This window comes from Pollachius pollachius, assembly GCF_949987615.1.
Source record: "Pollachius pollachius genome assembly, chromosome: 13".
NCBI lineage: Eukaryota > Metazoa > Chordata > Actinopteri > Gadiformes > Gadidae > Pollachius > Pollachius pollachius.
The window spans coordinates 11,537,070-11,547,208 of record NC_136946.1 but is presented as its reverse complement, the minus strand read 5'-3'; positions in this window follow the sequence as shown (position 1 = coordinate 11,547,208).

Sequence of the window (10,139 nt, the reverse complement as noted above, 5' to 3'; positions counted from 1 at the left end):
CCCTTCTTCTGTCTATCTCTCTTTCTCACTCTCTCAGGCTCACTCTCTCTCAATGTCCTTTTGTTTTGTTTCTCTCTCTCTCCCTCTCCCTCTCTCTCTCTCTCTCACACTCCCTCTCACCGTCTCTCTGACTCTCTCTGTCCGTCTCTCTTTCTCTGAGTCACCCCCAGCCGGCATTTTGTGTGTGTGTGTGTGTGTGTGTGTGTGTGTGTGTTTGTATTCAGGGCCTGTGGATAGTGGCAGACAGAGCAGGTGTCCGTCTCTCCGTCTCACCCACCCCACTGCTGTCAGTACACACACACACACACACACACACACACACACACACAAACAAACACACATACACACGACGCCTGGTTACACAACACGACCAACACAACACGACCCATCGCAGTCACGCTGTCTCAAAGCAAGATTAATAACACAGAGCTGGGAGTGACTTGTTCTTTCTTTCTTCTTGTGTTCCAGTTTGCTCCGGTCCTTCCCCTTGCCTGGCTTCCTTCTTTTTCCTTCCTCCTATGAGAGAAAAAATGAAACAGGAACAAGCAGAGGACAGCCAGAGAGTGGGACAGGTGGGTCAGGTGCGTCAGTGTTGAAGCCAGCACATTCAACAACAAGGAGGAGATATCAGCCAGTCTGCGCTGAAACAGGGAAATGAACAGAAACTGTTTATATTGTAGAACTATTAACAGTTGTCGCGTTGTAGGCACGTGTGCCATGATGTGTTCAGTATGTTGCTGTATCAATTTGCCCGTAAGTCGAACGTGCACTTTTTATGATGGTATACACATGTACTATTATGATAGTATGCCAATGTAGTACCACGCCAACATGAAGGTGTACTTGCGTGACGATAGTATGCAAATATGATATCATATGTAAGGAGCACAGTTATGATGGGGATAACACCACACTTATGTGCACACAGTATGGCAGTATGACAGCATGCATGTGTACTATTATACTATATAAAACTGTATTAACAAGAAGGCGGTTGACTTTATTGAGAGTACCTCCACTGTAAGCAGGTACACTACGAAAATAGAAACAAAACACGAGCAATTCCAAACCACAAACAAACAGAAGGGTGACTCCTAAAAGAGGGCATAGGTTCTGGTAATTCGGCCAACTGACTCATTTCCCTGTACGTGTTTCACGTGCGGTGTTCAGGCTGGAAGCGTGGGCATACGAGCAGGAAACCAGGCTGTTAATGATGTTACCAGGTTGGCGACCAGCCCCGTTTAGCAGATCAATGGCTCGGGGCAGGGAAAGCCCATAAAGCGAGTGGCGACTGGCATAAACATGCACACACACAGGCACACGCACACACACACACACACACGCACACACACACACACAAACACACACATCGTAGCCCTCAAAGGCGTGACCATGCACTTACATACATGCGCGGTATGCAAGAAAAAGTGCAGCATCACTGCGAGCGAGCGTTGAGAGAGAGAGAGCGAGCGAGAGAGTGAGGGCGGGCAGGGTTGGGGGGGGCTGTGTGCCAGTGTACTGTTGAAGGACCCAGACACACTGCAGAGTCACACCGAGAGCGTAGAAACACACCAACCACTCTCACACGCACACACACACACACACACACACATACACAGGCTTTACGACACACACGAAACACACGTTCAGGTGCTTAAAGGACAGATATGAAGATCAAGTCTTTTTTTTGGGGGGGGGGGGGGGTACAATTGTCTAACTGCAGGCGGAGAGGACTGGAGCGGAGGAGACCCAAGCAGTGGGAGCGAGTAAGAGAAACGTCAGGAGGAGAAGAAGAGTCGGTCAAAAGCACATTTTGTTCTTTTTTGTTTCTCCGCAGGAAATAAAAGTCTCCGACGCCCTCCTTTAAACGGGCGGGAGGCCGTGCGACGGTGAGGAGAGGAGAAAAAGAAGCGAAGAGACGAGTCGCATCGAGGCAGAGCTCGGATGCGAATAGAAACCGCAAAAAAAGTGTCCGGCTTTGGATGGATCGACTTGGATACGTAGGAGACTGAAGAAGAAAAAGGAAAGGAGGGCAAGTCGAGAGAAGACAAGTGCTCTACGGAGTTGGCGGTTTGAAGTCGTGTGCCTGGTTGTGGCTCCGCGTTCTGCCATGTCCCTAAAAGACCGCGGATGTGGAAGAACGCTCCCTAGGACGAAGAGCCAGATCAACCCGGAGAAGTTAGGACACTCTGGGAGAAGTTGGTTTGGTTTGGGGAGGGGTGGCAGCTGAATTGCGATCATTGAGAATCCCCTTCCTAAAGATCTGTTTTAGCCTCTGCAACTGTTTTACCCGGTTCTACTTCTTTTTCCCGCTTCTCCCACCGGTTTAACCGCCACTAGTCTAGCTACTAGCGTGTATCCCGGCTCTCTTGCTTTGATCCTCATTTAATTATGCCTGATCTACTGTCTGTCTGTCCCTCTGTTTTTGCGCCGCTCCTTTCTAAACCGTCGGACGAGTCATCCAACCATCCGACCATTTGTCTTTCTGACTTTCTGTCCATCCCTCTGTCTGTCAGGCTGTCTATGTGTCCGCTTATCCGTCTGTTCTTCTCTGCATACGACTGTCTGGACATCAGTCTATCGCTCTGTCTTTCTGGCCGTCTCTCAGTCCATCCATGTGTCTCTCTCTGTCTGTCTGGCATTTCTTCTGACAATCACATCGGCTGTCCTTTCGGTCTGTCTGTCTACCTGACTCTCTGCCCGGTTGTCTGACTGGCCATCTGTTTCCCTCTCTCTCTCTCTGTCTAATATTAGGTGTCAAGTGAGCAAGCAAACGTGCCCACGTGCAGCGAAGCCCCAGAAACAACACACTGGCGTTCAGCGTTCCGGCGTAGCCGTTCCGTGTCCTCATCCGACTGCCTGTGTTCTCCCGGGCGGTCCAGGCTGCTCCAGGTTCAGGTGGGTCTCTCTGGGTCCTGTCCCAGCCCTCCACCATCCATCAATCTGCCCTGGAGGCTGGGAGAGACCTGGGCTGGAGGAGACTGGGGGGTGAGTGGGGGGGAGGAGAGGGCAGGGAGGGAGAGAGGGAGTGGGGGTGTGGGGCTCTCGCATCGCTCTGAGGCTGCGGCTCCAGACTGCGCTTCCAGACGCAGTGACCTAGATCAGCATCAGACAGACTGGGGAGAGAGAGGGGAGGGAGGGAGTGAGTGGGAGCATAGTGGGAGGGAGATAAGAGGCAAATTGTAATGGTGCCGCGGCTGGTTGCAGAACAGGAGCATGTTTTGCACAAATAGACGAACGACAAAATTCAGTAAACGAAAAACAGGCAGGAATAGGTGGCAAAAAAAAAACTGTAATGGAAAAAGAAGCAGAGCGAGAAGATGGCAAGAGAGAGAAATCTGCAGACTACGGCTAAAGTCTGTTGCGGCAAAAACTCTCTTTTCCTTTTTCAAAGCAGCATACGCTAATAGCATTATGAACTGCTGTTTCCTCTGCTAATCCCTACCTGCTCCTTACTAAACCCACATCCCTTACCCAGCATACCCCTTACCCCCTTCCTGATGTCCTTCTCCAGCTCTCTTCTGATTCTCTCCCCCTCTCTCTCTCTTTCTCCCTACCTTCCTCTCCATATATATCTCTTGCCAGCTCACTCTCAATAGCTCTCTGTCTCTCTAGCTCTTTCTCTCCCTGGCTCTCTCCCTAGCTCTCACTCTCTAGCTCTCTCTCCCTAGCTCTCACTCTCTCATTTTAGCTCTCCCTCTCTTTCTCTCTAGCTCTTTCTCTCTCACTCTCTCCCTAGCTCTCCCATCTCTCCCTAGGCTGGCTGTGGACGTGCTACTTGTGGATTAGCCGGTCTGCGACTGCCTGCTTATCTGTCTGTTCCGCCAACAGCTGCAGCAAAGAGGCGGAGAGGAGGAAGAGGAGGAGGTGGGGTCGGGATGTGTGTGTGTGTGTGTGTGTGTGTGTGTGTAGTTATGTGTGTGTGTATGGGAGTGCACGGCTTGTCTCTGCTGTGACAGCCCGCCTACGCTTCTTTCCGGTGCATCTGAATCTGAATAAATGCGTTTATTCAGATTTAATTTTTTGGGGGGGGGTGAGGGGGGGCTGGCACAGAGGGGTTACCAGCCGCTTATGTTTCACATTCCCGCAACGTGTGCCTGCGTGTGGCTCCAATCCGTCTCATGTTCCCCCCCCCTCCTGATTCAATCCCTGCAGTAGCCTGATGTCTGGCAGTGCATCGGATCGATACCCCAACACATCAGGCTGATCGGCTCCTGAGGACCACCCTGCCCATCTACCAGGCTCTGTGAGGACAAACCCCTATAGTCTGGGGATGGAGACGGAGGGCCGTCTGCGGTGCTTTGAGGACAGCTGTGTCACGGTCGGGAGGCTGGGTGGTTGTGATAAGAGAAGGATCCGTTTAAGATAATACGGAGCCATTCTAGAAACCTTTTCTCTCAGGAAGTACGCTTTGAATGGTCAACAAGTGAACGCTACTTGGAGCTGTAGGTTTGGGGCAGTAGCTTTGTGTTGGAGCTGACAGACTTTGTAATGACTCAACACAGCATGTCAAATAATGACACAAAAGAGAGGCAGGCAGCAGTACGGAACACCGGACGTCTTGATTGGCTCCCAGAGATAGGTAAAAGGAAATACTAGTTATTGGTCGAGAGTTAATTAGTGTGGGAGACCTCACTGTCTTAAGGGCGGAAGTTGTCCTAGTTCTAGTTCAACCCATTGCTATGGCCTCATTACTTATCTTACCCTCCCAGCTTATGGCTGGATTGCAGACGACGAGTGATGCAGCAGCCATATTCACGAATAAACATGCACATACACACACACACACACACTCACACCCACATGCTCAAACACACACACACACACACACACACACACACACACACACACACACACACACACACACACACACACACACAGGGCTAAAGATAGAGAGAGATAGCGCCGCTGCTACCTTGATGAATAACCACTGCTGGATAGCAAGGCTACTGGGTCCAGAGGCAGAACTAGGTCAGTGGTCACCAGTCTGCCTCTCAGAACCTAAACATAACATTCTCAACAAGTACTGAGGCCCAGTGCTTATAGAGCACTGTATTTATATATACATGCAAGGCACAACGTGTTCTTCCCCTTTGTCCATCGAGGGAAATGCATTGAGTCTGTGGTTTGTACGTTTCTATTTATGTTACGATCCATTTACGATCCATTTAATGATCCATTCATGCATAAACGATCTAGCCGTTTCAAGCATGAAGCACTTCTTCGTCTTGTGTAACACACGATTCGGCTGTAAACACAGGCTATGTCCCACCCTCCGCCATTGCATTGTACAGTTTAGAGTTACTTTGCAGTTTTAACGTGATTCTCTCCTATGACATCAGCTCAGCTCCTGAACCTGTTCCCACTGCACCCGGCAACGGTACAGGAAAGGTGTGGTTTGGCTCGGGTCGTTTCATTTTAATGGGGGAGTACACGTCCTCTAATGAGGCCTTTAGTGCCTTGACCCTGAATGCTCTGGCATTGCGGTCTGTGTGAGCAAGCCCGGGAAACATCAGGTCGTTGGCTTTATGTGTACATGGGGGACGGAGCCCTCACTGCTTGCTATATCATCATCGGAATTACCCCTGCAGCTTGGAGCGTCGGGTGCTATTTTTGGTTGCATTCGGGAATGTTCCGGGTATACCTCAGAGAGTTTCCCTCAAATCCCCCTGGTGCGACGAAACAAACAAACAAACAAGCAAGCAAGCAAACAAACAAACACACAAACAAACAAACAAGTCCCCGTTAACCCCCGACAACTCTGTGACACACTTTCCTTTCCCCGCGCTGCGCCGTCGCCCGTAGCTGCCCCGTCGCCCGTAGCTGCCCCCCCCTCCACACCCCCACCCCTTTGCTTAGCATTTTACAAGGAGGGACAAATTGCGTAGCGGGGCGCGGCACGGCCGAGCAGGCTAGCGGGCCTTAGCGCCGGCCAAGATGAACCCGGCGCATGTAAACACGTGCATGTGCAGGAAAACACAACGCGCAGCATTGAGCCAGCTGGGGGACAGACTGAGATGATTGCAGTGGACAGCCACTGTCAACCCATGGGGCATATCAGCTGGGCTACCATGCGTAATCGCTCCGGCCGTCTGGGTAGGTGTATGCATTATGTGTGTGTGTGTGTGAGTGTCACACCGCCACATACACGGGGTCATTCCCATTCCCTGGGAGCCCCTTAGGAGCATTGCATTGATTAGCATGTGAGTATTGACCGCATTCTTTTGAGCTAGCTTAGTGTATATATGCTGTATGTTATTCTATATGGGTATATATGTGCTACAAGGCTGTGATGACATCAGCGAGATAGGCAGCTTGTGTGTGTGTGTGTGTGTGTGTGTGTGTGTCTGTGTGATTACGAGGGCAACATGAGAGGTTTGTTTTTAAAGGTTCAGGCAGAGTGGTTTCTGGTTATTTTGAGAAAGCATGCATCTTACTAACTGCCTTTTACTAACTACTATAATCAGAACAATTGTCTGATGTATATAATTGTATTCAAAATACATATAATATTATCAATCTAGCATGTTATGCCATGCTTTCTGGCTGATTCCCAAAACCACGGCTTGCATTTAGCAAAGCATTTAGGGCATTATGTTCTGTAAAGTATGACTGTTGTTTTTCTACGGCTTGGAATAAAAAGATCCCTAATAAAGGGTGTGCCTGTGTGTGTTTGTGTGTGTGTGTGTGTGTGTGTGTGTGTATGTATGCGGATGTGAATGTGTGTGTGTGTGTGTGTGTCAATGTGTATGTGTGTCTGATTGTGCATGTGTCTGTGTACATATATGTGTGTGTGTGTGTATGTGTGTGTGTGTGTGTGTGTGCGGTAGTAAATGTACGTGTGTGTCTCTGTGTCAATCTGTGTGTTGGTCAATGTGTGTGTGTTAATGCTTGTGTGTGTGGTTGTTTGTGTGCGTGAGACGGAGGAGCTAAGTAAGTACGAGAAAACTTAACTAGCCTCTGACTCACCAGCCTCAAGGGACACCACAAATAGAAGCTTCCAGGAAGAGGAGAGGAGGAGGAGATAGGACACATGAGGAGAGAGGGGGGACCAGGAAAGTAGGTGAGGAGTGATGTGATAAGAGGAGGAGGGATGAGGAGAGGGCAGAGGAGCACAGGCGCGGAAAGGAGTGATCAGGTGAGAAGAGTCAATCAAATACAAGGGACTAGGAAAGGAAAGAGAGGAGGAAAGGAAGTGTTTAAAAATTAAAGGGGGGAGACAAGAACAGGAGAGTAGGAGAGGATCTAGGAGGGAGGGGATAATCTAGGAGAGACGAAGCAAGAAGGAGGGAGGGGAGGAGAGAAGCAGGAAGCCGGACTGTGGTAGCTTTCGGTGTCCCTAGTTTGCATGGTTATGCATGTGCATGTGTAAGCCTGCATGCGCATATGAATGAATGTGCAGCATTGGTAGGAGCGTGTGTGCGTGTGGCATCCAAGTTTCGGTTCGCACCTCCACATCACTGCAACAGTGTTCAGTGTTCCCACGCGCTGCTGTCCTCTCCACAGGCAGACCGAGGGGTAAACAGCTATCACATGCATGCAAAAACACCCTCTGTGTGTGTTTGTGTGTGTGTGTGTGTGTGTGTGTGTGTGTGTGTGTGTGTGTGTGTGTGTGTGTGTGTGTGTGTGTGTGTGTGTGTGTGTGTATGTGTGTGTGTCGCTCCCTTCAGTGCGGTGCACATTAGCCTTAGCAGAGTGCTACCGTACCATAGTGTTGCCTCAGCATCACATTACTGGAGCGTGATGTTCCCGGCTCCAGGGCCAAACATCCTTAACCGCCATGTGTGTGTGTGTGTGTGTGTGTGTGTGTGTGAGGTTTTTGTGTGTGTGTGTGTGTGTGCACGTGTGGGTGTGTTTGGTGTTCTTGTCTTCTTTGGGACTTGTTTGCAAACTGCTGAGTCCATGCTGGGGAGAGGGTTCACTCTGGATTAACTCTGCGTTGGCTAAACAAAAGATAACAGAGACAGATATAGCTCTGTGTGTGTGTGTGTGTGTGTGTGTGTGTGCGTGTGTGTGTTATCAGCAGTTGGTTGGGGTGGGGGGGGGGGGGGGGGGGTGTTATAGATAAAAAAGATAGGACTTTTTCAGGCTCAAACCGTTTGTGACGTTCAAAGCAGTTGGAAGGCTAAGGCTAATATCAGTTTGAGCTGACTCTGATGTATGAGGGTCTTGAGCCTCTGTTGTGTAATCAACAAAGGAAAACCCTGCTTACCGCTTTCTTTGGCCCTTGACATGCACTGACAAATCTTTACCACACCACACAACCTACAGTGAGGTGGGAACCGACAGAAAGGGAGAGAAAGAGAAGAGACTAGAAGTTAAACAAACTACAAAGTAAACTAAGAAATCCACTCTGTGGGAAGAGTTGTGAACATCGTTCTCTGGGGCCAGCATTGTATTCACCTCAGCTACTTATTTACCTTCCTGCCTCCCACCAGTTGGAACCGAAAGCCAAAAGGGAGGGTCCAACAGTCATATCCACTCATTCTCCTCTGCTGTTTCTCCTCCTACTCCCCATTCCCTCCAAACCAACCGTTCCTCATCATTATCTGCATTGCCATCAACAATTATCTATCTATCTATATATATATATATATATATATCTATATCTATATCTATCTATATATATATATATATATATATATATATCTATATATATTTATATTGTAAGATGTAGAGGGATATATATCACTCTGTAATTGCAAAGTTTAGGTTGCATGTTGGATTAGTGAGCCCCACTTGAAAAATAAAAAAAGTTGCACGAGCAACATTTGCTTCAGATTCCGGTTGTTGTGGAAACTCAAATTTGCAGTCACTCCAATATTGATTTCATGCTTCAACGCTTCTCAGACTCATTTGAAAGTCACTTTGGATAAAAGTGCTAAATTAATAAATGTGAATGTGTATATATATGCACAACCTGAACTGCACCCAGGATTCAACACCCAGCCCACACCCGCTCGATTCCTTCAACTTGTGGCATTTATCAGTTTATCTTCTGCTGCTGACTATTGTGGGCTGGTAATCATGCCAGGTGTTGCTATAGCAAAGACTCCATTAGGAGCAGCTATAGGGCAATGCTGCCAGTTGAATATTCATACAAGGCAAAAAGGAGGGGGGGGGGGGGGGGGGGGGACTGGGGGACTGGAGGGGAATGGGGGGGGGGGGGTATTGCTTTCCATACTGACGGTCTGCAGAATGATCATTTTCCAATTTAAAGTGTGCATTAATTTTCATGAGGTAACGCGTGTAATTTATGGCTGGTGAGGGATCTGGTGGATCCATCAGTGTCTGTGTGACATGTGTGGGGGGTAATAATCTATTCTGTGACCCAAATTTATGTGTTGAAAGGCTAAGAAAAAAAAAAAAAAAACACAGCCCTTCCTATTCAATTTCACAGCCCATCACTGTCAGCCGCGCGCGCTGGTGGGCGCTGCCGTGTCCGGGCGAGCGCTAAGGGAGAGAGAGAGAGAGAGAGAGAGAGAGACAGAGAGAAAGACAGAGAGAGAGAGCGAGAGAGAGAGAGAGAGAGGATGATAAAAGGAATGTGTTATCCGCCTTATCCAGAGGAGATGTTTTGAAAGGAACTCTGTTATTAATAAATGCATGAGCGCAACGCAGAATAGAGAGAGAGAGAGAGGGAAAGAGAGAGAGAGCGCATTTCGCCGCTTTACAAAAGAAGACGAAACAACACCCACCTCCCCATCCCCTCCCTCTCATCATCGCCACCCGCGCTCCTTGTTAGCATTCTTTCACGCCGCGTGTTTACGCTAGGAGCTACGTAGCCGACGAGAAGGCGCGCGTACGTTGCGTCTGGTCAGCTTTCCTATCCATTATCTATCCACTATCTGCAGCTCGGTGAGAAAATACTGGTGACGAGATCAACAGCAGTCACTTACAATCTATCCTGAAGCGTGGCACACCGGGGCGGCATGCAGCTATGGAGGAACCCCTAATAACTTAAGCGAAAAGATATTGCAGTGTGTCTGCAAAGTTAGCAGAAAAAAAGGCCCGTGGAAGCGGAACCGGAGCTGCCAAAATTCTTTGATTCCTTTGATTTTTTTTGTTGGACACCGGTATAGATTCAATGTAAAGCATCTTAAGCAACATTGTGATGTATTATTCATGGGAAGGTAATA